Genomic DNA, 26544 nt, shown 5'->3' on the forward strand with positions numbered 1-26544 from the left:
GGAAGGGAAGAGAAGAGAAGAGGTATTAATGGTATGTGAAGCCACAAGTTTGGCTGAGATTGTCTAGGGAGTGAGTGTAGAGAGAAGAGAAAAGAAGAGAAGAGAAGAGAGGGAGAGGGGAGGGAAGGGGGGAAGGGAGAGGAGAGGAGAGGAGAGAAGAGAAGGGAAGGGAAGGGAAGGGAAGGGAAGGGAAGGGAAGGGAAGAGAAGAGAAGAGGAAAGAAGAGAAACCATCATTATGTTCTGGGTACATTAGCACTGAGAGGTCAGGGAGATAAGAGGAAGCCAGCAAAGGAGACTAAGACATTAAGTGATGTCCCTGAAGCCAGGTGAAGAAAAGATTTCCAGGAAGGGAAGAATGAACAACTGTGACAATCACCACTGATAGTCAAAATGGGACCATTGGTTTTAGCAATGCGAGAGGCCATCCCAAGGTTAGGGAGGAGACTTCACTGGAATGGGGAAGACCAACAATAGCTCCAAACACAAGTCCCCATGTGATGAGTGAGAGTTACTCAGTCTTCAAACATTTGCTTCATTCATTCATTCCAGCAGATACTTATCAAGCACTTATGATAATAAAAGCAAAGATAATATTTATTAAGTACCTACCATGTACCAACACTGAGTTTTACATGAATATCTCATGCAATACACACTTCCACAGTGAGCGATTGGTACAGTTATGTTGGAATCCAGGTGGTAACTTAGGCCTCTCTTCTCAGAAGTCAGGAGTCTTTTTTTTTTTTTTAATTGTGATAAAAAACACACAACATAAAACTTACCATTGAAATCATTTTGAAGTGTATGGTTCAGTGGTGTTAAGTGTATTCACATCGCTGTGCAACAGATATCCAGAAATTTTTCATCCTGCAAAACTGAAACTCTACCTATTAAATAATTCCCCACTTCCCCCTTTCCTAAGCTTGTGGCAACCATCATTCTACTTTGTGTTTCTATGAATTTGATTACTTTGGATACCTCATATACCTCAAATGGAATCCTACAGTATTTGTCCTGTGACTGGTTTATTAGCATAATGTCTTCAAGGTCCATCCTTGTCGCAGCAATCTGTCAGAATTTCCTTCCCTTTTAGGCAGAATAATATTTCATTGCTTACATACACCATGGTTTGCTTATTCGTTCATCTGTTGGCAGACATTGGGTTGCTTCCACCTCTTGGCTACTGAAAATAATGTAGCTATGAACATGAATGTGCAAATAGCCCTTCAAGGTGCTGCTTTCAATTATTTTGGATATAAACAGGAAGTCCAGATTCTTAACCAGTGCCCTATTAACACAGTGATGCCTAGGGGTGGGGTGGTCCTTTCTTAATGGAGCATGTCTAGCAGGAAACACAGAGATTGAGCATCTAACTCTAGGTGCTGTGAGTGTATAAAGACCGGGGCATTAAAGGACATAGATAGCAGAGCGTCCCGTGTGACCCCAGGGAGGAAAACAAGATGAAGTTCCAGACCCTGACCCTGAGATGCTCTCAGAATATAATAAGTCCCTTATTAATCAAAGGGACTTAAACTCAATGTATAACCTTCAAATGGGGAAGTCTCGTGGTCTTAATGTACCCAGAGCAGACTGAATAAATGTTTTAGATTTCCAAAGCAAAATGATGATGATGATGATGATGATTTTGATGATGATGACAGCTATCTTTTACTGGGTGCTTGCCCTATGCTAGAAACTATGGGGCCAGCTTGACACCTGTGACCTTATTGAACCTTTGCAATGAGCTTGCAATGTGAGTACTGTTATTATCCTGCTTTGTCAGATGAGGAAACCGAGGCCCAGGGAGGTGAGCTCACTTGCCAAACTCTCAGGCCCAGTCTCTTTAAGCTATTCCCCTGGCGCCCTGGGCCCCTGCCTCCCGCCTCCTCCTGCCAGTGGGTGCAGCAGGCTAGCGGAGGGGCCCCGCCGGCCACGCCCCAGCCCCAGAAATGGAGCCTTTGCCACTGACACAGACACCAGCAGATTTCAACACTGATTTCCTCATCTTCCTTTCCAACATGTGACCCGCCGGCCCCGTGATGCAGGGACAGTCAGGGAAACGGGGTAAGGGGGCCGCGATACTGAAGGGGAGAGACCTCACCTCTCCGCCCGGACTGCCACAACGCCCCCCAAGCCTGCCTCTGCGTCTCCTGGCCGGCTCTGTGCCACACTGCAGCCTGAGTGGTCTTTTCAACGGGTAAGCCAGATTAGGTCACTCCCACAGCTACAGTCCTTCCATCGTTTCCCTCTGTTCGCCCTCCATCCCCTAGCCTCCGAGGTCCCAGGGGCTGCTGCCGCTGCCCACCTGGCCCACGATCGCAGTGCAGCCAAGCCGCCTGGGTCTTATCAGCCCTCCACTCTGTCCACTCTCTGATCAGAGGTCCCTCTTCCAGAAAGGTCTTCCCCAACCATCTCGGGGAAATTTAGCCCACCTCTTCCCTGTTAAAAAAAAAAAAAAAAAAATCAGTATTTTTTACTTTGGCAAAATTTAGCATAAAATGGTAGCATAAAAATGACCATTTTAACCATTTTAAATGTAAGCTTCAGTGGCATTAAAGACATTCCTTACTGTTGCTTATTCTTTGGTCTGCTAACTTCTTTGCCACCATTCTCCAGTAGTCTCCTTGGATGCAGAAACCTTGTCTGTTGGGTTCACGATTGTTATCACAGTGACTATAACCATCCAGCTTATGGCAGGTGCCCCATCAGCATTTTGAAATGAATGAATGAATACCACTGCCGACGGGTCAGCCTGCTGGGCACAAGACTAGTCACTTCTAAAATGAGTACATGTTTGAAACCCTAAAATGCTGACAGGCACTCACAGATGTTATTTTTTTAATTTTCTCTCTTTTTTTAAATCAAAATTTAATACAAAATTTATAAAAGTAACATGTACGTCGCAGTCCTGGGAAATGAAAGTGTCTGCACAATCAACAAAGCATCAGGAAGTTCGAGACTGAGGTTAAATAAAGAGAGAAATCAGAAAAGGCTTCCACTGATCTGTCGGTGTGTCTGCTCCACTGAAGTCTGATAAGGAGAGGGTTTGCGGTGCCCTAGGGCAAGGACCAGTCTCCCCATCCCCCCAGGGCGTCCTCACCACTGTGGCTGGAGTATGTGCTCTTGGCAGGCCCTGATCACCAGCCCTGTTGTGAAGGGGAAGAGTATTTCAGGGGAGAAAGAACCCCTGAAGTCCCAATAAAACAGCAGCATGAGGCAGCAAGGTTGGGGGAGAGGCCAGGACTCCGGCATTAAGCCTGCTCCCCTCCCTACTTGGGACTCAAACGATGTCACTCGTTCCCTTTGCTATTCATGTCTTCTTCCTCTTTCCAGGCCAGTAGCAGGGCCAATCTCTTGTACATGCCGTCCTTGGGCTCACTCCTTGCATGTGTGTGTGGGGGGGTGTTTATGTGTGTTTATGAGTGTGTATGTCTGTGATATTGTGGTTTATAATAAACATATATCCCCATCTTCATCCCTGTTGAGAGCACAGAGCTCCTAAAACATTCGGAATTTCCTAAGTGAAAAGAGTGATAAAGGTTTTGTTATTCATAACAAGCCCCTTTCTGCTACCCCTAAGTTTGTTAGTGAGGTAACTTCTGGAAAGCCCCTAAGGATGGGAGCTAGCTGCCTGGTTATTTGGGAACCAACCAGGATTATAGGATTAGGAACTTTCAGTCCCAACCCCTGACCTCCTGGGACGGGAGAAGGATTGGAGGGAGGTTGAATCAGTCATGAATGACCGATGATGTAATCCATCGTGCCCATGTAAGGAAGCCTCCCTAAAACCCAAAGGACAGAGCCCCAGAGAGCTTCCGGGCTGGTGAACACATGGAGATCTGGGGAGAGTGATGTGCTCCAGGGGGCATGGAAGCTCCTCACTCCTTCCCCCATACCTTGCCCTGTGCATCTCTTCCATCTGGCTGTTCTTGAGTTAGATCCTTTTACAATAAATCCGTAACCTAGTTAAGTACATAGTTCTTCTGAGTTCCATGAGCCACTTTAGAAAATCAAACCCGAGGAGGGCGGGTTAGGGAACCTCCAATTTATAGCCTGTCCACCAGAAGCTCAGTGTCCACCTGGACATCTGAATTGGGGGACAGTCTTATGGGACTGAGCCCATAACCTGTGCGACTCCAGGTAGGTAACACCAGAACTGAGTTAAATTGTAGGACACCCAGTCAGTGTCCACTAAGAAACGAGTTAATTGCCTAGTGGTATCAGAAAAGGCACAACAGTGTGTGTGTGTGTGTGTGTGTGTGTGTGTGTGTGTGCGCGCGCATGCACGCTAGTGCATGCATGCGCATGCATGTACATATATGTATGGGTGTGGGTGTGGAAGCTTGTATATGTGTGACTGTGTATACTGTAGGGGAGGAAAGCTTTTCCTTTCTTCCCTTCTAGGTTCTTTGGCTGGTCTAACAATCAAATAACTAATAATCAATAAAATGATTAACAATTAAACAATTAAATGGACATAAGAGAGATTAACAGGAGAAAAACAAACTTAATTTCACGTGTATGGGAGCTCAGAAAAATATGAGACTCAAAGAAGTGACCAGGGCAGGCAGCTTTTAGACAAAGAAACAATACATTTGTGAAGAATTGACAAGACAAATAAGTTTGGGTTTGGGGTAGTAAATGAGTGAAGAAGTAACAAGGGTTTGTTTATACAGCCTTCTTGCCCTAAATTCCCTATCTCTAGTGATAAGGACCTCTCTCCTGGTACAGGGAGGGTAGCCTACACATGGGAAATTTATTTCCTGCTTTCCAGGGGACAAAGGAGAGTCATTGTGTCCTTTTTGCACAGGTTGTTTCTTAAGTAACTTTAATTCAAAATAATCAATATACCAAAGTAGCGTATTTTGGGGTGGCCTGTCCTGAACCCCATCAGTACCCATGTGTGGGAGAGAGTCAGAGACGTAGATGATGGGCCCAGGGTCGCTCAGACACCAGTTGGCGAACTTTCTTTCTCAGCGTCCTCTCTGACTAGCCTAACCGCCTCTCTTCCCACTGTCCTGCAGGGAAACTGCTCCAGAGCTCTTGGTTGGCAAACACACCCTTTTTTATCTGACTGCCCAGCCTTTGTGCAGGCTGCTCCCCCTGCCTGAAGGCCCTTTCCCAGCCCTACACTTTCCAAGGTCCCTGGCTTTGCAGGGCCCAGCCCAGATCTTACTTCCTTTCAAAACTTCTCCAGTTCTCCTCCAATCTAAATAAATCCCTCCACCTACCCCAGAGAATCTCTCCCTACATCCTATGCTAATTTAATACCTCTTTAAATAAGAACACAAGCGCCCGGCCTAATGCTTGGCACATCTTAGAGACTCAGACCATGTTCTCTGAAAAGATCCAGTGTTCAGCAAATTCTGGTGGGATGGAGGTGGGAATGACCGAGTGAACAAATGAACAGCCCTCTCGCCTGCCCTTCATGGTTGCTGACAGAGTTCAACTCAGCACAGTGACCCACAAAGTTCCCAGTCCAGAGCTGGGCACAGAGCAGCTGACCGGAGCCTGCTCGCTGGCATGGATGGGTTTTGAAGCAATGCGCTCTCCTAGGCCAGACCCAACCTGCATAGCTAGGCTTCCTGATGGGGCAAATGCCAACACAAAGGCCCCAGCAGGCCCGGCGCCAGGGAGCTGCGCACTGATCTCCAGAAAGGAGCAAAGTCTGTGGCTCCACCCGCCCACCCTCAGTCCTGCCAGCCCGGGGGCTGTGCACACTGCCCCGGCCCCCTGGGCAAGAAAAAGAAGGAGGGGAAATCAGGTTTAACCAGATGGCCAAGTTGTTCTTTTACTCAGCACCTGTGGAGCCCTGGGGCTGGGGTTGGTGGAGGTGTGGCCGAAAAGCAGACCAGGGCAGCTTATTGTTAAGAGCACAGAATCTGGATCTGAGTTCAAATACTGACCGGGTGGGTACCAGCGGTTGTGACCCTAGGCAAGGCGGCTCCCCCTCTGAGGCTCAGATGCGCTCCCTGTAAAAGGCAGTAACCATCAATGGCCACAGGTTAATCTGCAGACAGGTACAGGCTTGAGACATGTTCTTACCCTTTTATGGCACAATAAGAAACATCATGACAAAGAACACATGTATATGTCCATCTATACCTATGTCGTGATAGCTAGCTAGCTGGGGAGGCAATGCATATATATCACCAGAATAGTTTACCAGATACCCTCCCGGAAGAAAGATTGGCCTTCATTTTGAGATTTTATCCTCACTCTATTTTTATTTTGTAAGTGAAAGGGCGACAAGCCTTTGTGCTTACAGTTGCCTCTGCCAGAATCCTGAACCCACCCACCTACCAGAGACTCACCCCCTCACCAGCTCCAGAACTTTATTCAGATGTGTGTTTCTCGAGGACACCCTCCCTGAGCACCCCGTTTAAAATACAATCCGACCCCCTTGGGCCCCGTCCCTCCCCTCTTGCCCGACGTTTCTCGTTCATAGCACTTAGCACCACCACCACCGTCAGACCTATTACTTATTTTCTGTTGGGTCCATTGTCTGACTTTCCCCAGGACACAGGCATCTTTGTCTCTCTGGTTCACAGCTCTACCCCAGTACCTGAAATAACGCCTGGCACATAGCAGGCTCTCAATAAATATTTGTCAAATGGATAAATAATAGAATAGATATTTGTTTTTTAATGTCTTTCCTTGGCAAAAAAAAAAAAGCCAGAAACTCACTCATTTTCAGCTCCCAAAATTGGGCATTGAAAAGGAGGGGATTTTACTGGTCTCTGAAATCTTTAAATCATTGAGAAAATGTATGTAAAATTTTGGCACAGGTCATGGGCCCGTGGTAAAACTCACCAACTGCTAATAATGATTCCCTTCTCCCTCCTGTGCCCCTCCCCCCCAGGCCTTCTCCTCCCCACCCCTCCCCTCCCTCCTCCTCTAGCCTTATCTGTTCTCACCAGGGCTGTCCCCAAGCTCCAAAACTCAAAGGAACCTTCTGTCCTCTCAATTTGCCTAATTCACTTATTTTCTTTAAAGATCCTGATTACAGACTGGCTTGGGAGGGCTGATCCGGCTGTCAACAGGCATAAAGAAGGGCCAGCCCGCCTAGGTGACCTAGAAGCCTGTATTAGCAAGCTTGGTCAAGATTTGACTACTTTTATGATCCCAGGTCACAAATGAAATCAATTAAAGGTTTTTGTTAGTTTGTTGGCTTAGTTCCAGACGCGCTGTTTAGGGAAGTTAAGAGCTCAATTCCAAAGATAACTGTGGACCTGGAGGGGCTGCCCCAGGCAGGAAGCCCTGGAGAAGCTGGTGACCAACTGACCGGCACCCACTGGCCTGAGGGAGGGCAGGGTCAGCTGCAGGACCCCGGGTCAGAGCCAGAAGGAAACTCAGAGACTAAATAGATTGGCTCGGTCATTTTGCAGTCGGGGAGACTGAGATGCAGAGAGATGCCAGGACTGACTTTAAGATCTCATTTGAAAATAGCAGAACCAAGAACATAATTTTGTTTCCTGGCTCCATGTCCTGCATCCTCTGACCAGGGCAAGAGGGGCTCCAGCCCTCTCCCCTGCCCAAGTGAGGAATCTGGGGGGACAAGGGTTGTGTCCCAGTTGGAACCTAAGCAGCTCCCTTCCAGATGATGCTCCAGGGTCCCAAGATCCTGGGATTCCTTGTTAAATGTCTGAGCCCACTTGTAGGCTTTCATGGGCCTCTCCCCCATCCTATTTTCACTAGGGTAGGCCATGCGGCCAGTGGGTGCTGATTGCCGGGGGGGTGGGGGGTGCTGGGGGTGCGGGCTGCCTGCCCAAGGCCCCTTACAGTGCAGGCAAACAGAACAAGGGTAGCAGAGGGCAGGTGCTCGTGTGAAACTGCAAGGTTGGGCCTAATTCCAGGTCATTAGGAAGCTCTGTGCTACCAGGCAATAAAACATGTTTTATTTAATAGTTTATTACCTTGATTTATAACTTGAAATATTTAGACTATGGTCTGTAACCCCATCTGGAGGGAGCCTGCTGTCTAGAGCCCAGGACCTGGATCTGAGTTCAAATACTGACCGGGTGGGTACCAGCGGTTGTGACCCTAGGCAAGGCCGCTCCCTCTCTGACCCTGCTTCCCTACGCCACCTCCAGCGTGGTCTGTGGGGGTGAGAGGGGCCTAGGCTTCCAGGAAGAGGGAGTTGGGAGAAGGGAGTGAGCGTGGGCAGCCTCCTCCTCACACAAGCGCTTCGTGTGCGGGATCTAGGGCCACCCTCACATCACCTTTTCGGCTGAGAAAACTCAGGCTCACAAGGCTTTGGCCATGTCACACAGCCAGGAACAGATGACCAAAGGGCCCTCACCTTTCCCAACTGAATGGCAAGTTAATGTTGAAATGACAAAAGAAAGGGACAGGGAGAAACATTTCCGGCCCTCCTGGAAGGCCCCTTTAGCATCTGCAGGTGTTCCTGGCTAGGTATCTGCCTGGCTGATTTACCCGGGCAGCTGGGGTTGGCAGGGGGCATCTTCCTCTCTGCCTGGCTATTGCTACCGTCCAAACACCCACTGTGCCATGACTTCTCAGAAAGGAGCTTTAGGGACAGTGGGGGTGACAACGCAGGACATAAAAACTGGCATCCGGGTGCACCATCAGATACAAGAGGCTGGGCGGATGAGGTTTCTCAGAAAGTTGGGCTTCTCTGCATCTTTCTCAGGGAGCCCAAATCTTCGCTAAGTTGATCTCCTACTGAAGAGAGACCTTCGCTTTGCCAGAGCTTCTGTTTAATTATGGCTAATGAAATGATCTGAACTAGAGGTCTCTATCAGACCTGGACACTCCCCCATTTAGAACTTCTTTCTGAACATTGGTCCCATCTGCCACTGCGGGCTCATGTCTTCCCATAATTTCTCCCTGTGCCCTGGGCTCCCCTTCAGCTTCTGAGGCAACCTTTCCCTTTTGCACAGGCTTCTTCCCCTGGGATGCCCTTTCCCTCCTTTCCTGACCCAGCCAGCTCTTTGCTCTTCAGGAGCCAGCTAGGTCCCTGTTCTCCAGTCCCTCCCAGCTGCCCCCAGACTCCTCAGACTATATCCTCTGTGCCTCCTCTGTTCTCCCCAAGCCCCGTGCCTAGTCATAAAAGGACTCTGGACACTGCGGGCTGATTTCTACCTGTTTGTTTCCTATTGTAACTCACAAGCAACTTGGGGCTGCAGTTGGATTTTATTCCGCTTTCTGTTCCAGCGTGCACTTGGGGCCTGAAATGTGGTAGGTGCTCAGGAAAGGTGAGCTGAGGGTGGGAGCCCCCTCTCTCAAAGGGTGTGCCCTCAGCATGACCTTATTTGCTATTTACTCTCCCGAGGAGGAGGACTTACAGGGACAGCTCTTATTATCCCCATTTTCTCACTCTGAAGGTTGAGAAGCGCTCGACCATCCCTGTCTCTGGGGGCTGGGCCAGCGTAAAGCAGTTCTGGTCTTTCCCTTGCTTGGCTGGGGGCAGGGCAGCCACAGAGCGCTGGCTGCTGGACACCCAGCTTAGAGCAAGGTGGCATTTGACCTTTTTCTCAGCAAACTCCAGACTTTGCCCTGGGGCGAGAAGCAAGAGAGAAACCGCGGAGCTGGGCTGAGGAGACCGGAGACCCTCCCTCTCCCAGGGACCAGAGGAGGTCCCGGTCAGGGACATTTCCAGGCAGGAGCCGGGCCCAACTCCAGGGACACACCAATGCAGGGCTGGGGAGGAGGGGAAAGGTCGGTTGCAAAACCCTGCGTGTGGCAGCTTCACTGCTGAGTCATGCTCCTGAGGCCTGCTGGGGACCAAAGTCAGAGGCCACGAGCTCAAAACAGCCCGGTTAGCACTGCTCCTGTTGACTCCCTGGCCTTCCACATCCAGTCCTTCCTCGGGCCCCACTAATCCCCTTCTGCAGGGCACAGCTATTAGGGTTTTCCCCAGCATTCCCTCCTATGTTTGGGTGATAGCACCCCAATTTTCCTTAGAGATCCTCTTTCCCACCCTCAGCCCAGATGAAGTTGGACTCTCTCCCCCTCCCCAAACACCAAGGATGGTCACACGGCCCAGGCTCAGAACATTCCCTCACGCCTGTGATTGGCTCCAGGATGGGAACATGAGGAAGCATAGCAAACGAGACTCAATTCCAAGACTTTCATCATGAATGTTGGGGAAGAGACCCTCTCTTTTTCTATAAGGATTGCCAGCTGGGTAACTCTCTCAGCCTGGAGGAACTGGGGCCTCCATGGGCATGGTGGTTGCCTGAGAAAGAGGCCAGCCCAGGGAAAAGCAGAACCAAGAAAATATACAAGGAGGGGACCCAGCCTCCCAGCCTTTTGTGAAACTCAAAATGTACCTCTCACTTGACAGTGACATGGACAAATACTTTCCTCTTGGCTCAAGCAGATTTTGAAGTTGCGTTTTTGTCATTTGCAAACAAAAGATTTCTGACTAACACCAACTGGATAATATCTATTCCAACCATCTTCCTCTCTGTTCTCGCTCTCTCTGCCCTAGTTTAAGCCTCGTCATTGGCTTTGCCATCTCTACCCTGGATTGGTGTACCAAACAATCAACTAATGATGACAACAGAGTAACAATAGTTGGACACCTGCTGCCACTTGCATGCACCTCCCGTTTATTAGAGCGACCCCACAAATTGATACCTGCATCTTAGTGATAGAGACTGAGGGGCAGAGAAGTAAGGGGCTCGTACAGACATAGTATAGGCCGATGAGCTAGGATCCGAACTCGGATGATCTGACTCCAAAGCACAGCCTCTTTGACCACAGCTTCATCCTGCTTCGTTTAATTCTAGGTGGGTCCTGTTTATTATCCGCAGCAGATATTTAGGTGGGAACACTTTTGTGTTCGGAAGCACAGGGTCATGGGGATAGCCAGACTCTGTCAAATATCTTGGACTTCATGGACCCCTTTGAGGGACACTAACTCTACTGTTGGCCCATCATTTTTCTTCTGCCTTCATTTTCTTTTCCCCCAATGCCCCTCCCCATGTTCCATTTTGCTGCCATGCTTTCACTGGCCAGGCTTAGCTCACATGCCCATCCCTGTATAGTCACTGAGGTCAGGAGGTGTGCTATCTGAGTGGGTTGCCACGTCATAGGCTCAGCCCTGGCTCTTAGTCAGTTCCACGCAAACCAGATGGATGGAAAAGGGTAAGATGATCGTCCAGAGACAAATCAAGGTGTTGTTGCCCGGAAGGGGTAGCCCCTTCTTCTCACCTGCTGCCCAAGACCTCAGCCACCCAAAGCAACAGTTATTTATTTGATTTTGCAGTGTGCCAAGCCCTAGGTTGGGCACTGGAAGGACAGAGATTAGGCATAGACTTGCCACTGATGCAGATGGTGAAAACCTCACTGTCTGAGAGCAAGTGGACGGTGGACAAACCAACGAAATGTTGTGGGATGAGGCCACAGCCAAGAAACACCATCAGAACAATTCATTTTGCTTGGGGATGGAGGAGGGGGTATGGGAAAAGCCATATTGAAGAGATAACACAGGCTGGGCTTCAAAGGGTGTGGCAGCTTTTGTCAGGAAGGATGGTAGGACAACAGCATTTCTGGCAGAGTGGAACAGCAGGTGCAGAGGTGCAGAGGCATGAGAAATCTGCAGGGTTCTGTGAAGAGAGTGTAGTTGGGGACAATGCAAGACAAGGAAGGGGAGGGGGAGAAGAGGTGATTTGCCTGAGGAGTAAAGGAGTAGAGAAGCAGAAAAGTAATCCCTAGTGTTTGAATGGCTTTTCCTGACCTTTTATTTAAGCTTTGCTTAGACAGCCCAAGAGGAAGCTGGTGCCTCCCCACTCTGCAGCTTGCCTGGGGAAGGGAAGGGTTAAATCAGAACAAGATGAAGATATGCCTGGGGAGCTAACTGTGGAATGGGGAGACCAAGGCAGCCTGGAGCTTGAGCATGGGAAAAAGGACTGGCGAAAGGAAGGAGGCAGGCCAAGGAAGGGACAGGTCAGTTGCTGAACTCAATAAAAATTTGCATGCCAAGCCCTGCACTGGACCTTGGGGATACAGAGATCAATAAGGCAAGGCTCCTGGGCTCCACAAGCTCACAAGCAGGATCATAAGCAGGCTCACAAGAAGATGGCAAAGACCATAGAGTGGGGTGAGTTCTATGGCTCGATCTGTCCAGCAAGAGTCTGTGGGAGCACTAGGAGCAACCTCCCTAGCCCAGGGACATGGAGGAGGCTTCCTAGAGAAAGTGACATTGGAGCTGGGCCTTAAAGGGTTACTAGGAGTTTGCCATTTAGAGATTGAGGAACTCTCATAACTCCAATAGTCTCTTTTATTAAGATTGACTACACTGTAGTCACTTGGCCAATGTCTCTCCTTTCTGCTGAGCTCCATAGTCATGGGCATTCTGTCTGTCTGGTTCACTGAATTTTCTCCTATACCAAAAAGAGTGTCTGGCATACAGTAGGTGCTCAGTAATGTGTATGTGTGTACACGAGAGAGCAGCTTGTGCAAAGGCTCAGTGGTTGGTGCCCATACAGACAGCAGTACAAACTGGTTTGGGACAAGGTGGATGGGGCAGACAGAGTCCAGGGCAGAAATGACCTTGACTGCCCAGAGTAGTCTGGATTTTATCCTCTAAATGGGGAAGGACATGATCAAATTTGCACTCACTCGTTTATTGACAAATATTTATTGAGCACCTACTATGGGCCAAGTATTGCATTAGACCCTAGGGGATATCATGAGAGCAAGACCAACTCCTTCCCCATGTGGAGCCTACGTCCTCCTGGGAAACTAGACAGCAAACTTGTCAGCCGTTAAGAAAGAATATCTTTTCAGCTAGTGATGAAGTGCTAGGTAGAAAAATTTCAATGGTTAAGGGGTCAGAAAGTGATGAGAAGGGAGAGGCTCAGTGCCAGACAGGGAGTGTGTCAGATAGGATTGTGTTCAGCTGCATGCAGCAGAAAACCTGACTCATAGTAGCCTAACATATAGGAGTTTATTTATATCTTGCAACAGGAAGTCCAAGAGGTAAGCAGTTCAGGGCTGGATGGCAACTTGGTGGTGATGTCAAGAAACCACGTTCCTCCATCTTCCTGTTCTACCTCCTTAGCATTATCTCTGATGCTTTAACTTTTTTTTTTTTAATGAGAAGGAATGTATGCATTTCATATTTATTTAAAAGTACATAATTAAAATAACTTAAGTTGATGCCTCACTGACATGTAAATTACTCCATCCAAAAAAATTCAGGGGAGCCTGATGCTCACAAACATGACTGGTATGAGTTTTCTGGGGTGGAAAATAGGGGAAAGGACCAAAGCCACATCTGGGTTGATGTGATACACGATTGTAACCACCAGTGGGTGGGGGGGTGTGACTGCGGGTGTGCAGGTAAGGTATTCAATTCCTATGCCGGACTCCTTCCAGCGGAAACAGGTATTCAGAGCAAGAAATGGCCATGAAGAGAATAACCCCCATCTCCTCCCACCTCCCACAAAGAAACTTGGAAAGATTTTAGGATGAGCATCAGGCTCCCTAAATTTCATTGAACGGGAGATGCAGGACAAGCTGACTGCAGCTAGTACTCGGCTTACAAAGGGATCACTCTGGGGCAATCTGGAAGCTCTAGTTCTGGGAGAAATGGGGAAGCCTGGGTTAGGGTGGGTGATAGGGATGGAGAAAAAGGAGCAGCCGTGACAACTATGGAAGGGGATGCAAAAATGGTAACAGTTAATGTAACCAAGGGTCTCACTGAGGTGAGGGGACCCAAATGCAGCTGTAAGAAGTGATGAGCTAGTCCCAAGTCTCCAACAATGTCGGGCTCCCCCACTAGAGAGTTGTTTCTAAGAGGCAAATCTCAAGATGGCTTATAGGGTTTTCTGGATGCTAAGAAGTTCCTAAAGTCAGCCTGCCCTTCCTTTATTGGTAGAGCCAGCGAATCATGGAATCCAAACGCTCACTGGGTACTGGGCATTCATTAGCGTCTTGGTAGCTGGTGGCAAGTCCATTAAAAAACAAAAACATGGCAACGGAACTTTGGGGAGTTTGGGGGAATGCAGGCCAAATAACCTAGCCCTTGGGCCCTAGTCACTGGGCACTTGAGTTGGTCACTGATTGGGGGACATTCTGTGGAGAGGTGGTAACTCTGTTCCAAAAAACTTGGGGCCATGACTGTCATCTCCTTAAAAAGGAAGGGAGGTTGAACGGGCTTCAGAAAAGTCCCATTCCAATAGATTATGAATGTGTTTGTTCATCTTTAATGTAGCCAGCTAAAACGGTTTCAGGGCATCAAATATTCCACCAATCCTGGGCTAGGCCCTAAATATTAATGGGGAACAAAACAGACAAAAATCTCTCCCCTCACAGAACTCTGATAGGAGGAGACACCCAAAACCCCAAATAAATAAGAAGTCTCTATGGAGTAAACTAGTTGTTTCCTTTTGTTTTTCTATGTTAGGCGGGGTTCTGTGACCATCTCGGAGCCAAACACATCCTTCATTAAATAATTCACTGACAAGTCATGCTGTTTTCTTCTTCAACTATGTAGTCAAAAGGAGATTTAGTCCAGACATGTGTCAGTCAATCAGCAATAGACAAAGTTCTGGGTACCTGTTGCTTCCATGTTTTTCATTCTGGCATTTGGGAGTATTAAAGATGGAAGCATTGAAGCCCCAGAGGTGAAATGTCCAAAGATCAATCAATTGACAAACAAGACCCAGGTATCCAATTCACAGGCTGAGACGGTACACATTTTCCATCACCTGACCGTAAGAGTCTCTGTTCTCTGCACTAGGCCAAGCTGGTGGCCCGTGGGTAGATATGCATATGTCTCATGGAAAGATATTATTAAGTGTACAGCTCTTGATAGGTGATAAAGCATCTTCACATTTGTTATCTCTCTATATACTCTACATAGAGTTATAGGTTTAGCAAGTGAAGTTACAGGCCATCCAGTTAAATTTGAATGCAATATTTGGGACACAATTAAGCAAAAAATTGTTTATCTGAAATTCAAATTTAACTGGATGTTAAATTTAGTTTCGTTTGGTGCATTTGGGCCGCTATAACAAATTCCCATAGACTAGCTTAAAAACAAATTTTATTTCTCATAGTTCTGGAGGCTGGGAAGTCCCAGATCAAGGCGCCCGCAGATTTGGTGTCTGGTGAGAATGCTCTCTCTGGTTCACAGATGGCTGGCTTTTGTCTGTGTCCTCCCATGGTGGAAGGGGCGAGAGAGCTCCCTGGAGTCCCCATGACCTAAGACCTCCCAAAGGCCCCACCTTCTACCGCCATCACACTGGGCGTTAGGATTGAACACATGAATTTGGGTGGGACACAGTCCATAGCACTGGACATTCTGCATCTTATCTGGCAACCCTAACTATACCCCTCAGAGGCAGGCCTAACCCTCCGTTTGACCAATGAGGCTCAGAAAGTAAATTGCTTAAGGTCAACGGGGGGCGGGGGGGTGTGGTGTCAGACCAAGGGGATGTCAGAACTGGGCCCTTCCCCTTTTGTGGTCCCTGCTTCCCCCCTGGGTGGCCTCCTCAAGGCATCAGGGACATGTTGGGGTGGAATATGAGGATCTCAGGGCTAGAGAGGAGGGACTGTGTCAAGGGGAGGCCACGGAGGGGGCCACCGCCATGATTAGCAGACCCCAATCTTCATATTCACGGGCAGAGGAGGGAGGCGTTCCACTCTTCGTGGCAACATGTTTTCGGTTTTAGTTTACTGTACCAGGGCCCCAGCACCCCAGCCAACAAGACTGGAAAGGCAGGAAGCCATCTGGAGCTGCATGCTGAGTCACAGGGCCTGCAGAAAAACAAGAACATCATGACAGCAGAGCAGGGGGTGGGGAACAACCTCCCTGGAGATGGAGATTGAGGTGGGCACCGGAAATAGAAACTGCTCCATCTGAAGCATCTGGTAAAAGGCCCAAGATCACCGTGCATTTGCAGTCCAGTTCCCATTAGGCGCCAACTGAATGCAGAGGTCTGGACGGTTCTGTGAACATGTCAGTAAATCAGGTGGTATAGCGGAAGCTTCTGGGTTTTGTTGTTGTTGTTTCAATCCTGGCCTCTCCTCTTCTCTGGCTACCCATTAGCCCTTGGGCAGTTTACCTAAACTTTCTGACCCTGTTTCCTCTTCAGCAATAATAACCCTTACCTCCCTGATAGTGTGAGGATTTAAATGAAATCACATTTTTAAAAAGTGCCTCGCAAAGGGCTGACACATACACTAGATGGTCAACAAATGGTAGGTGTTATTATCAGAGAGACATAAAAATATCTTCCTGTCAGGTGGGTGTGGGGATTAAATCAGATAACATATCTCCACTCTCAAAGAGCTCTGGACCTATGACTGAGGGACGGGACGGTTCAGCTACGGTAGAGATTCCTTTCTCCTCCGGCCCCGAGATCCTGAGATGACCGGTTCTGGTTTCCCTGAGTGAGGTTAAATACACACGCAGTGAATGCCCACATGACGTCCGTTCATTCCATTCCACAAATATTTCCTTTATCATTGTGCATGTTACTGGCTCAGCCTGTGCAGAGGTACAGAAGAACAAAATGGAGATAAATACTATTTTCTGTTGTGTTCAGCAATTGTTCTGTGCCTGGCACGAAGGTAAGGGCTTTATATGAATTCCCAGAACAACTCTTTCAGGTCAGTACTATTACAATCTCCATTTTATGGATGGGGTAACTGAGGTTGTCCAAATACTTTGTCCAAATGCACAGAGCAAGTCAGTATCAAAGACCAGGCTCCTTTTGCCCAATTCGCCCAAAGGTTCTGACTCTCAGACTGTGGACGAGCTCCCAGAGGGAGAAAAGCCCTCACTTGGAGACTGAAACTCATTCAGACACACAGGTGTAGGAACAGTGTCAGGCAGTGAGATGATTAAATGCCAAAGGAGAGGTTGGTGGTCAGAGTTGTAGCAGTACTGGGCTGGAGGGGGATCCCTGAGGGGCTTCCTGGATGGTGGGTGGGGGGGTGGGGTGTAGCGCCAGGCCTTGGGACCGGAGATGGGGCAGGGCATGGAGAAGCCAGGTGAGCAAAGGCACAGAGGACTGGGCCAGGTATGGGCAAGGTTCAGCAAGAGGCCCACTGGCCCATCCCAGGTGTGGTTTGGAGAGCAAAAGAAGGAACATCCAGTTCACAACATCTGGCTGGGCCAGGCTGTCATGAATCTCCAGAGGGAGAAATGCCTCGGCCTGGCTAAAGTGACTTCTAGCGTTAGTGCCTCACCACCACCTGACAGGATCCCTACGTATCACGTGTTGGGCCTGGTCAGTAGGGCTCAAAGGTGTAGCTGTTGTTGGGAAAGAAGGAGGTTTCTGCAGATTAAGTGGGTCTGACCTGTCTTGCCCAATGGCCTCAACCTTAGCTCTCCTGGGTAAGGAGATAATGACATTCCCTTTGCCTTCAGAAGATTCTACCAAGAATAGCGCACACTATGGGTCATTAAAACGAATTCAGAGACAGTAGGACTTTTCCTCAAGTCAGTCTGGCAATACATATCAAGAGGATTAAAACTCTCTACCCTTTGATCCCAGGGTTTCACCAGCAGGAATTAATCCTAGGGAAACGATCAGGGAGGTGTGCGAAGCCTCCCTGTATGTGTACAAGGATGGCTGCTGTAATATTACTTGCAAACACACCAATGAGAAATGCCCCAGCTGATCAATAACAGGGGCTTGGTTAAAAATGATGATACGTCCATATAATGGTGTACCGCACTGTCATTAAAGTCATTGTGGTCACATCAGATTAAGTGAAAAATCAAGTTGCACAATATCGATCTAGGACGATCCCAGCTTGGAAGTGCATTAATCTAATCCATTCACTTATTGAATAGTTAATGTGCTGCGTGCCGGGCAATATTCCGGGCATGGCGCTAAAGAAGGGAACAAGTTCAGCGTACCATTTGGGGCGAAGTCAAAGAACAAACGGGACAATTTCCAGGAGTAGGGCGATGCCATGGAGAGAGCATAACATGGGCTGGTTTAGACAGAGTGACAAGGGAATTATCCGAGGAGGTGACATTCTGATCTTGGCCTGCATGTTGAAAAACATCCATTCATGAGGATCCAGGGAAGAGCATTCCAGGCAAAGGGACAAAGGCCTTGAGGGGTGATGCAACTGCAATTTTAGAAAAAAACAAATAAAGGCAGAGACAGGGGGGAGTGGGAGAAAAGCGGTGGGAGGGAGGGAGGCACAGGCCACACAGGGATGAAAGCCAAGGTGAGGTGTTTATATGGAGTTTGGATTTTACTCCAACTGCAGTGGGAAGCTACTGGGTTTTAAGTCAGGCAATGATTATATTTACATTTATTTCATATTTATGAACCAGCAGGAAATACACCAACGGGTTAATAGAGATCACCAATGGGTAGGGGACGGTCATGGACCATTTGTATTTGTTTCTGTGTGCTCTTCTGTAATTCCCAAACTTTCGTAATTAGAAAAAAACAATAATTCCTATTTTAAGATAACTCGCCAGAGAGCCGTGCAAACCGACGGCGACCACTAACATGGAGCTCCAGAGTGAAAAGTCTTCCGCCTACACACTCTCGTTGGATTTTCCCAACAACCCTGTGAGTGGAGTCAGATCATTTTAATTAGCTCCATTTGGTAGGTGAGGGAGCTGAGGCTGGGAGGGGCAAAGAGGCTCCGGCAGAAAATGGCACAACTGAAGCCAGACGAGAGGTTCTAGAAGCCTTGCCCAGGCTTCCTGATTTTGCCACAGAGCCAGGCCTGCGGGCTGGTCTGGCTTAGATTGAACCAGAAATCCAGAGGTCCCAGGGAGAAGTCCATAGGATGACTCCCCTGCCTGGGGGAGGACCCACAGCCCCCAAGAGCAATGTGTGCTAGAAGAGGGGCCGTCCCCACAGGACAGATGCTCAATAAGCATTTGTTGAATTAACGAAATAACTTGCTTTTGGGAAAATGCTGCTCTCAGTGGTTTAGCTGACTTTACAATTCAGTAGCTGTGTGACCTTAGGCAAGCCTGAGTCCTCCTCTGTAAAATGGAGATTAAGTTTATGGTCGCTCACCTCCATGAAGCGTTAACAGTTAGGGGCACGCTCACAGCCAGATGGCCTGGACTTGAATCTGCTTCTATCTCCTGCTAGCTGTGACCTTGCAGAGCTCCTTAGTCTCTTAATACCTCAGTTTTCTCATCTATAAAGTGGTGGTGATAATACTTGTCTCCAAAGGATGTTGTTAGGACTACATGGCTGGATAAAGCGCTCTGAAGAGGTCTTGGCACATGGTACGTGCTCCTTAGACATCCGCTAGTAGCTCGAGCAGCATGGGGCTGATGAAGGGACTGAGTGGCTTTCGGAAGCATATGAAGAGCTTAGCACAGGGTGCCCATTCACGGCAGCTGCTTCTGCCCTTCTACCACGGTTCCTGCCTTTATTACTCCTTCGGTAGTTCTTTGTAGGAAACATACACAAATTCACTGCCCATCTTTTCCTTTAGGGAGGAGACCCCTTACCCACGAGGAGTGTCCTCTGCCGAGTTAAACAACAGATCCACTCTCTCTCCCATCTCAGGTTTCTGTCTGTTCAAGGTCACGTGAAGAGCTTCCAATGTCTCTGTTTCTAATTCAGTGAAGGAGCCACCTTTAAATCTCAGGCTTGCCATGTGCTCTGGTGAGCGCCCCTGGAGTCACTGCACCTCCGATCGCATCCCCACCCCAGTGTTCAAACATCCATCGTGTGAGGACCACCAATCCTGGTGCAGCAGCTGCATGCTACTTGGCCTCGTCTCTCCCTCATTATTTTTCTTTAACTTGTCTCACATTTAAAACTTAAATACATTTGTTCAAAAGGGAAATGTACTCATTACCATAAATGGAAAGCCAATACCACCTGCCACAAAAAGAAGCTATCCATAAAAAGAAACACCATGAAAATAAAGCAATATTGCTGAATTCTGGGGGAACAGGGGTGCCCATTGAAGACTCTGGGCTTGAGGCCTGTTTGATTTCCATTTAAAAGAGAGATCTGGAGAGGTGTTAAAGTTTCAGAGAGGTGCTAAAGACCTGTGAGTACCAAAATGAGACTGCCTTCTCCGTGTGGTAAGAAGGACAGAAAGAGAATTCAAAGAGGAAAAATTCTCGAAGCTCACGATTTAATGTTTTTATTTCCTTGTTTATTCACCTTCTAGAACTTTCTCCTTTCTGCCAGGAGCAAGGGGCCCCCTTTTACGTGATTCAGTTCTTTATTGAGAAAAGCTAAGGAGGGAGCCGCCCACCCTCCGCTTCTCACTTACCAGGTCGTTTTAGGAACATTCCTTCCCCTCTCTGAATCGAGGGAGGTGAATCAGAGAAATGTTCTTCTCAGAGGATTTCCAGGTCCTCAGAGTCTAGGACGCCTCCTCCGAAAAGTGTGCCTGGCTGTGCATGGATGTTTTCTCACCGGCTGGTGGGGCAGGGGTGACGTCCACCCGGAGGACAGCCTCGTGGCGTGGTTCAGGTTGCTGGATCTCCCCAAGAGCAAAGCTGTGGGATTCATCACATATCCACAAATAAATTCACGTTTCCTGGGGGTGGATTTTCTGCTTGTTGAGTCGAGCAGATGGCTGTGCTTGAGTTGAAAAAGGAGGTAGCCAAAACCCCTCTGTGCCTAGCCTAGACCCTAGCAAGAAAACGAGCAAACAACTCACATGGACTTCAGGCTCTGTCCGCCTGTTCGGCAGCCCCTGCAGATGCTTCCTCTAATAGAGAGTCTGGGGGACAGTCGCTGAGGCATCACCCCCAAATTATTCCTGTTTTCATGTCTCCTCCCTGCTTCTCAATCAGCCGGATCTGCTGCACCTGCGTGGCATCCAGATTTCTGAGCCCAGCATTCAAGACCCCCTCTCCGGTCTAGTTCCAATTTACATTTCCAGTCCTGGCTGCTGGGACACCCTTCCTTGAATCCCCTGCTTTTGACAAGCTGGTTACTGGGCACACAGTCAGTGTGAAGAAATGCAGAATGAAAGAATATGCCTTCTGCTGGGCTGCCTCTATAGTTCAGCATGTATTTCTTGAATGTCAGGGACAAATGGTGCTCGAAGGCTTCTATGCCAGGTCCTGATAGGGTGGCCAGGGCCACCTGGGGATTTGATTTGCTTGGGATTTTCCTGGTTTTAGCACGGGAAGTCCCTGTCCCAGAAAACCCCCGGGGGACAAAGGCAAATCGGGAAGGTCGGTCCCCTTACTGGGGTAGGCTCCATATACTCTGTCTTCATGGAGCTTCGGCATGGTGGGGGAGGATGGCATTAAGCAAATGATCCCACAGAGAAATGAGTAGTTATAAAGCAGGGCGAGTGCAAAGCCAGAAGCCAGCCCTGAGCTGAGTGCTGTGAGGAAAACCTTCTCCCGGCCCTGGAGAAGCTGCTGGTTGCTAGGAGAGAGAGGGACATAGAGCTTATTTAATATAAAGTGGTGAGTGCTGTGAATCAGAAATCGACACTCTCTTTTCCCTGTCCACATAGCACTGTTTCTATTTTAATTGGGGTTTCAAGCATCGGAAACCCACTGTGGTGAACGAAAGTGGATATATATTGAAAGGGCATTAGAAGGAAAAGCTAGGAAACAAGGCTTTGGAAGAGAGAGAGAAACAATTGCTTCTTAGGTTGTTGAGAGAGTAGAAAATAATGCCAGAACAAAAGAACTTGCCTTGTTCCATTTTCATTAGAAAAATGGACTCTAGCCATTCTTTGCCCTTGGGTTTCTCTGCCCAGTGTTCTAATTCCAGGAAGGAAGAATCTGATAGCCAAGCTGGGGTCTCACTCCAGCCCCTTGGCCAGACAAGGGGGACACCGTGATTAGAAATTCCACGAAAATTGTGTGCTGCGAGGCCAGGGGGCAGGATGGTTGCTGACGGCAGATGGAAGGGCTGGGATGCTGGGAAGGTGAAGGCTTCTCTCATCCTTATCTCCTCTTCAAGAGAGGGCCCAGACCTCCTGCACTGCGGTCACTGCCTTTGGAGCCCCTCTCTGCTTGCCTTCCGACCGGAATCTTCTGTTACCACGGACAGCCCCATGCTGACAGCTGCCTTCCCGGACACAAGTGTCTCATCCAGCCACCCCGACTGTGATCACCTTGGGGCATGCACTGTGTCCTTGGACACAGCTGGTACAATGCCTGGCACTGACAAGGAACTCTGTAAGTGTGCTGAGTGCTTTCTAGAGAGTTTTCAAGAGCTGTGACGATCCTGACACCCCTACCCTGGCCCCCTGCCCTCCAGCCAAACCAGTCTTCTTCCTGCTTCTCGAATGCTCAGCCCAGCTTGCTAGCCCTTCCACCCTCGCCGCCTGCTTTGCTGATCTCATGAGTCAGGGATTCTCAACGGGGGCGTGATTTCGCCCTTCAGGGACATTTGGCAATGTCACACTAGAGAGGGGCTTCTACTGGCATCTCGTGGGTAGAGGCCAGAGATGCTGCTCAACGGCCGATCATGCCCAGGATAGGCCCCATAACAATGACCAGGCCCACGATCTCCGCAGTGCTGAGGCTGAGAAACCCCGCGGCACTGCTGAATGCTCACATCTCTGCTCAGAGGCCCTCCGCTCCTGGAGGCCTGCCCTGACTCACACATTTCTCCCTCTCATGCTCCCTATTGCATCTCTTCATGGCATGTTATCACCACCTACAACGATCGTGTCTGTTTGTGCTTATACTAGATGTTCAGCCCTCTGAGAGAGGACCCCGGTGGGCCTTGTTCTCTGTTGGCCTCTCAGCAGGGAGAGCAGTGCCGGGCACACTCTGGGCTGCTCAGTAAAAGTGTGTCAAATGAGTGTTTAATAAAGGAGAGTGCCCTCGACACCTCAAATGTCAGAGGTCAGAAAGCTCAGCTGGGAAGCCTGGCTCCTCTTGGGCTGGCCATCTCCCTGTGTAAGTGGCGATTTCCCCAGCCAGTTCAATTCAGCCTCTGTTGTTTGCAGGCTACGTGGTCTTCGGCAAATTTCTTAAGCTTCCTGGGCCTCTGTTTCTGCATCTGTAAAGTGGGGCTGTTCTTATGAGCCCCTTCCTTGCCGAGATGTAATGGGGACGAAATAAATGAATCCACAGAAAAACCTTAAGAAAGTGCCTGACTCAGAAGAGCCTCGGTAAATGTCATCTACCATCATCATCATCACCCTGATTTGGCTGGGGTAGGCAGAGAGGATGACAGAATGGGTTCGGGGGCCCGACCAGAAGATTAGGAAATTAATATAGCTTGCAAGTCCAAAGCTATCCCCGTTTGGTTTTGCCAGTTCTTGCTCCATCCGTGAAATAAACCAGATGAAGCCTTTATCCATCTCTTGTTTTGAGAAGGAGGCTAGCAGGGAACGTGGATTTAATGTGGCAGATGGTGCTGTCCTTGAATTATGAAACCAAAGGAGGAAATTAAAGTGCTCCATTGCAACAGCGATGGACCAGCAAGGGTAAAGGCCGGGGGCGGGGGGAGGATGGGCGTCAGAGAGGACAGAGGAGGTGTTTTATCAACCGGGCAACGGCTATTCGTGAGGGCAGCTGGAGTCCTAGAATAATATAATTTTATGGTCTAAAATAATTTTAGGCCACCCCCCAAACGAGGCCCAGAGAGGGAAAGTAACCCCCCAAGTTCACACAGTGAGCAGTAGAGCAATCCACACTTTGATTCCTTGAACGGGGTTATTTTACTGCTCTGGGCCAAAGCCAGCAGCAAACTCTGTCCCGGGGCCTCCTGCCCTTGGGCACCTCTGCTCTGCACCAGTGTCTCTTCTCAGCTCCTCAGGGCTGAAGCCATTCTGTCTGGGTCTGAAACAAACAGGGGCAAGTTTCTTACCTCCTGGAACCTCAGTCACCTTGCCTGTCAAATGGGAATAATAATAAGCCCTCCCCCACAAGGTCACTGTGAGAATCTGATGGATAACCATCACATACAATATTTAGGCCGGGGTTTGGTGCAAAGTAAATGCTCAATAAAATATAAGTACTTGTTGTGGGGCCAGAAGCGACTTCACGTTCTAACGGTTCCCCAAGGCTGTGAGCCCCTCCGAGGCCGTGCCCATCTATGGGACATCTTTTGTTCTCTACGCCTTGCAGAACAACAACTGACACCTGCTGGGGGCCCCCGTAAATGGTAGTGGCCAGCGTCTGGCTCCCTCAGGGACGCCCACGTCTCAGTCGGCACCACGAAGCACCAGGGAATGCCGCCAGCAATGCATGCGACTCTTTGTCCCTCGTTTAGACTTTAATCCTAAATGGATAAAGCAGCCCTCCCATCCAACGGTGAACTGGCCTCGTGATGAGGGCTATGTTTGTTTTCCCAGCCTTTTTCTGCAGCACAACGCCTTTCCCCAACTATGCTTTGGGCTATTTGCATTTAAATTGGTTTTCTCTCATTATAGAAATCTCTTAGGTCAGCTGGAGTTTTCATTTTCCTCGGAATCAGTTTGGAAGTTCCATCTCTTGCTCGAGGGTCCCTTATGCCCTCCTCCCTCTCGCTGACGATGAGATGTGGTCACGTTTTCTCATCTCATCGTGGAGAACAGATAGGCTGAGAAAGTCACCCCAATCCCACACAAGCGCCGCATGTTTCTCACAGAAGAAGTTGGGGGTGGAAGGCGGCGGGGCAGAGGCGGTAAAGGGCAGGAGGATTCTGGTCCCTGTAACTGTAGGAAGGAGGCCCCGTGGCGGTTCAGCTTTAGGACTTAGGCCTCATTTTCTCGTTTATTAAAAAAAAAAATCAACTAAGCACAGTGCTGGGTGCTTGGAATGCAGATAATAAGACATACTTGCTGCCCTCCAGGAGCTCCGTGTCTAGTAAAGGAGAGAGGAAAGCAAAATAACGTTTTAAAATCATAATGTAGTCAAATAATTGCCTTAATGAGGATCAGGATAGATGCCAGCCTGAGAAGCAGCTTTCGGTGAGTGCTCATCAGAACCACGGTCACACACACGTGTGCGCGCACACATGCCCCCCCCAGCACACGTGCACCAGCTCAAAAACGCCCACAGCACTTGCCATGTCGCCGGGTAGCTTTCTAAGCTGCGCACACAATTTATACACGTATCTTAATATATTCATTTAATCTTCATGACAAGCCATGAAGAAAGTGCTATCATTATCATTGCTTTCCAGGTGAAGAAATTGCGGCACACTGATTAAATCACTTGCCCAAGGTCATTGCTAATAAAATGTAGAGCCAGACTTGAGCCCAGGCAGTGTGGCCCCAGAGCCTATGTTATTTATCCTATGTTATGACAGCACCTGACCAAAGGTGGTGCACTCTTGTGTTTTCTAGATTAGTGCATCTTTCAAACTGGTCAAGATCCACTACCCTGATTTTCTGACCCGTGAATACCCCACGAACCCGTGTGTGTGAAGATGTTTGAGATGCCTGCGGTGGATCTGAAGGAAGACTGGGAAGTTTTCTGATGGATAAAAGGAGGAATAAAGTATCTCACGAAGGCCAAGACTGTGCCAGTCCCCAAAGTATGAACAGCATGGAGGTCTAGGTAAAGGGTACTCCAAGTTGTATGACAGTGCTCAGGTGTGAGGTAGGCTGAGCAGGTGGTGAGGCATGGGACTGGGAGACTGGCAAAGACCAGACCATAACAGGATTTGAATATCATGCGCCTGGGCTCTGTCATGAGGATGAGGGGAGCTATGGAGGGGTTGAGCAGGAGAGGGACACAGCCTGTTAGAAAGATCACTCTAGCTCTAGGGTGAAGGACTACCTGGATAGGTAAGCGAGGAGAATGTACGATCAAGAGATATAACTAGTAGGCATAAGAGCTATAACCGATTCGGTATAATCATTAGGGTGAGGTGGCTTTTTCCCTGCACAGAGGCACTCCTGCTATTGACCATGTGTGTCGTGGAGCTGTCGCTACCCAGAGAAGACATCTTTATCTAATTCACCCAGACACTTTAGAGGCTGGTGGTGGCCCTGGTGTGAGATAGTCAAGAGGGGTGGAGACAGAGCTAAACTAAGACAGTGGCTTTTGAGAAAGAGATGAGGGGAAAACATAGGCGATATAGTGGAGCAACATCATCTGATCTTGGTGATCAACCTGATATCAGGGCTGAGGGAGAGTGAGGAGATGGGATGATGCTCAGGTTACTGATTTAGCTCAACCAGATTACTCTTTAAATCCTGTTTCAATTGAACAGCAGGTGTAGCTGAATTTTTCCCACAAAGGTCCTGACAGAAAATATTTTAGACTTTGCAAGCCTTACAGTCTCTATGATAATTACTCAATTCTGCCATTATAGTTCAAAAGCAGCCATAGACAAGATGTAAATGAATGGGCATGGCTGTGTTCCAATAAAACTTTATTTACAAAAACAGGTTGTGGGCCAGATTTGGCTTGAGGGATGTCATCTGTTGACCCCTGCTCTACACCAGGAGGTGGCCCGTGTGCCAAGTAGATTGCCAACTAGGAGAGCCAGGTGGCTGTTAAGTGAGAGAAGACAGGCTCACACTGTGAGGCTCACACTTCATCAGGCAGATAGACTGAACATGTCTCCTTGAATGATGCCCACCTGACCATAAAAAGACTCATCTGAAATTGCAGAGTAATTCCAACATCTAGGCCTGGGAGCCCAGATCTGCAGAATGGAAGCAGATGTTTGACTCCAAATGCTCAGTC

General features: G+C 48.7%; 2 long non-coding RNA genes across 5 annotated transcripts in view; one reads left to right on the forward strand and one right to left on the reverse strand.

Annotated features, from left to right (window-relative positions):
• The first annotated feature begins 2030 nt into the window (after positions 1-2030).
• Positions 2031-26544, forward strand: part of LOC141371892 (uncharacterized) — a 42191-nt gene continuing 17677 nt past the window's right edge. For 3 of the 4 annotated variants that reach the window (XR_012377192.1, XR_012377194.1, XR_012377193.1), the window contains exons 1-3: positions 2031-2199; positions 21869-22086; positions 25194-25407. This is a non-coding gene — a long non-coding RNA (uncharacterized lncRNA). The remainder of the gene's footprint in view (positions 2200-21868; positions 22087-25193; positions 25408-26544) is intronic. The other variant, XR_012377196.1, reaches the window with a different exon arrangement.
• The window catches only part of LOC141371893 (uncharacterized), a 118824-nt gene continuing 115930 nt past the window's right edge, over positions 23651-26544 (reverse strand). Inside the window, exon 6 of the long non-coding RNA XR_012377200.1 lies at positions 23651-24708. This is a non-coding gene — a long non-coding RNA (uncharacterized lncRNA). The remainder of the gene's footprint in view (positions 24709-26544) is intronic.

Source organism: Callorhinus ursinus, unplaced genomic scaffold (genome assembly GCF_003265705.2).
Source record: "Callorhinus ursinus isolate GAN/ISIS: 27379988/994484 unplaced genomic scaffold, GSC_fseal_2.0 scaffold3, whole genome shotgun sequence".
Lineage (NCBI taxonomy): Eukaryota > Metazoa > Chordata > Mammalia > Carnivora > Otariidae > Callorhinus > Callorhinus ursinus.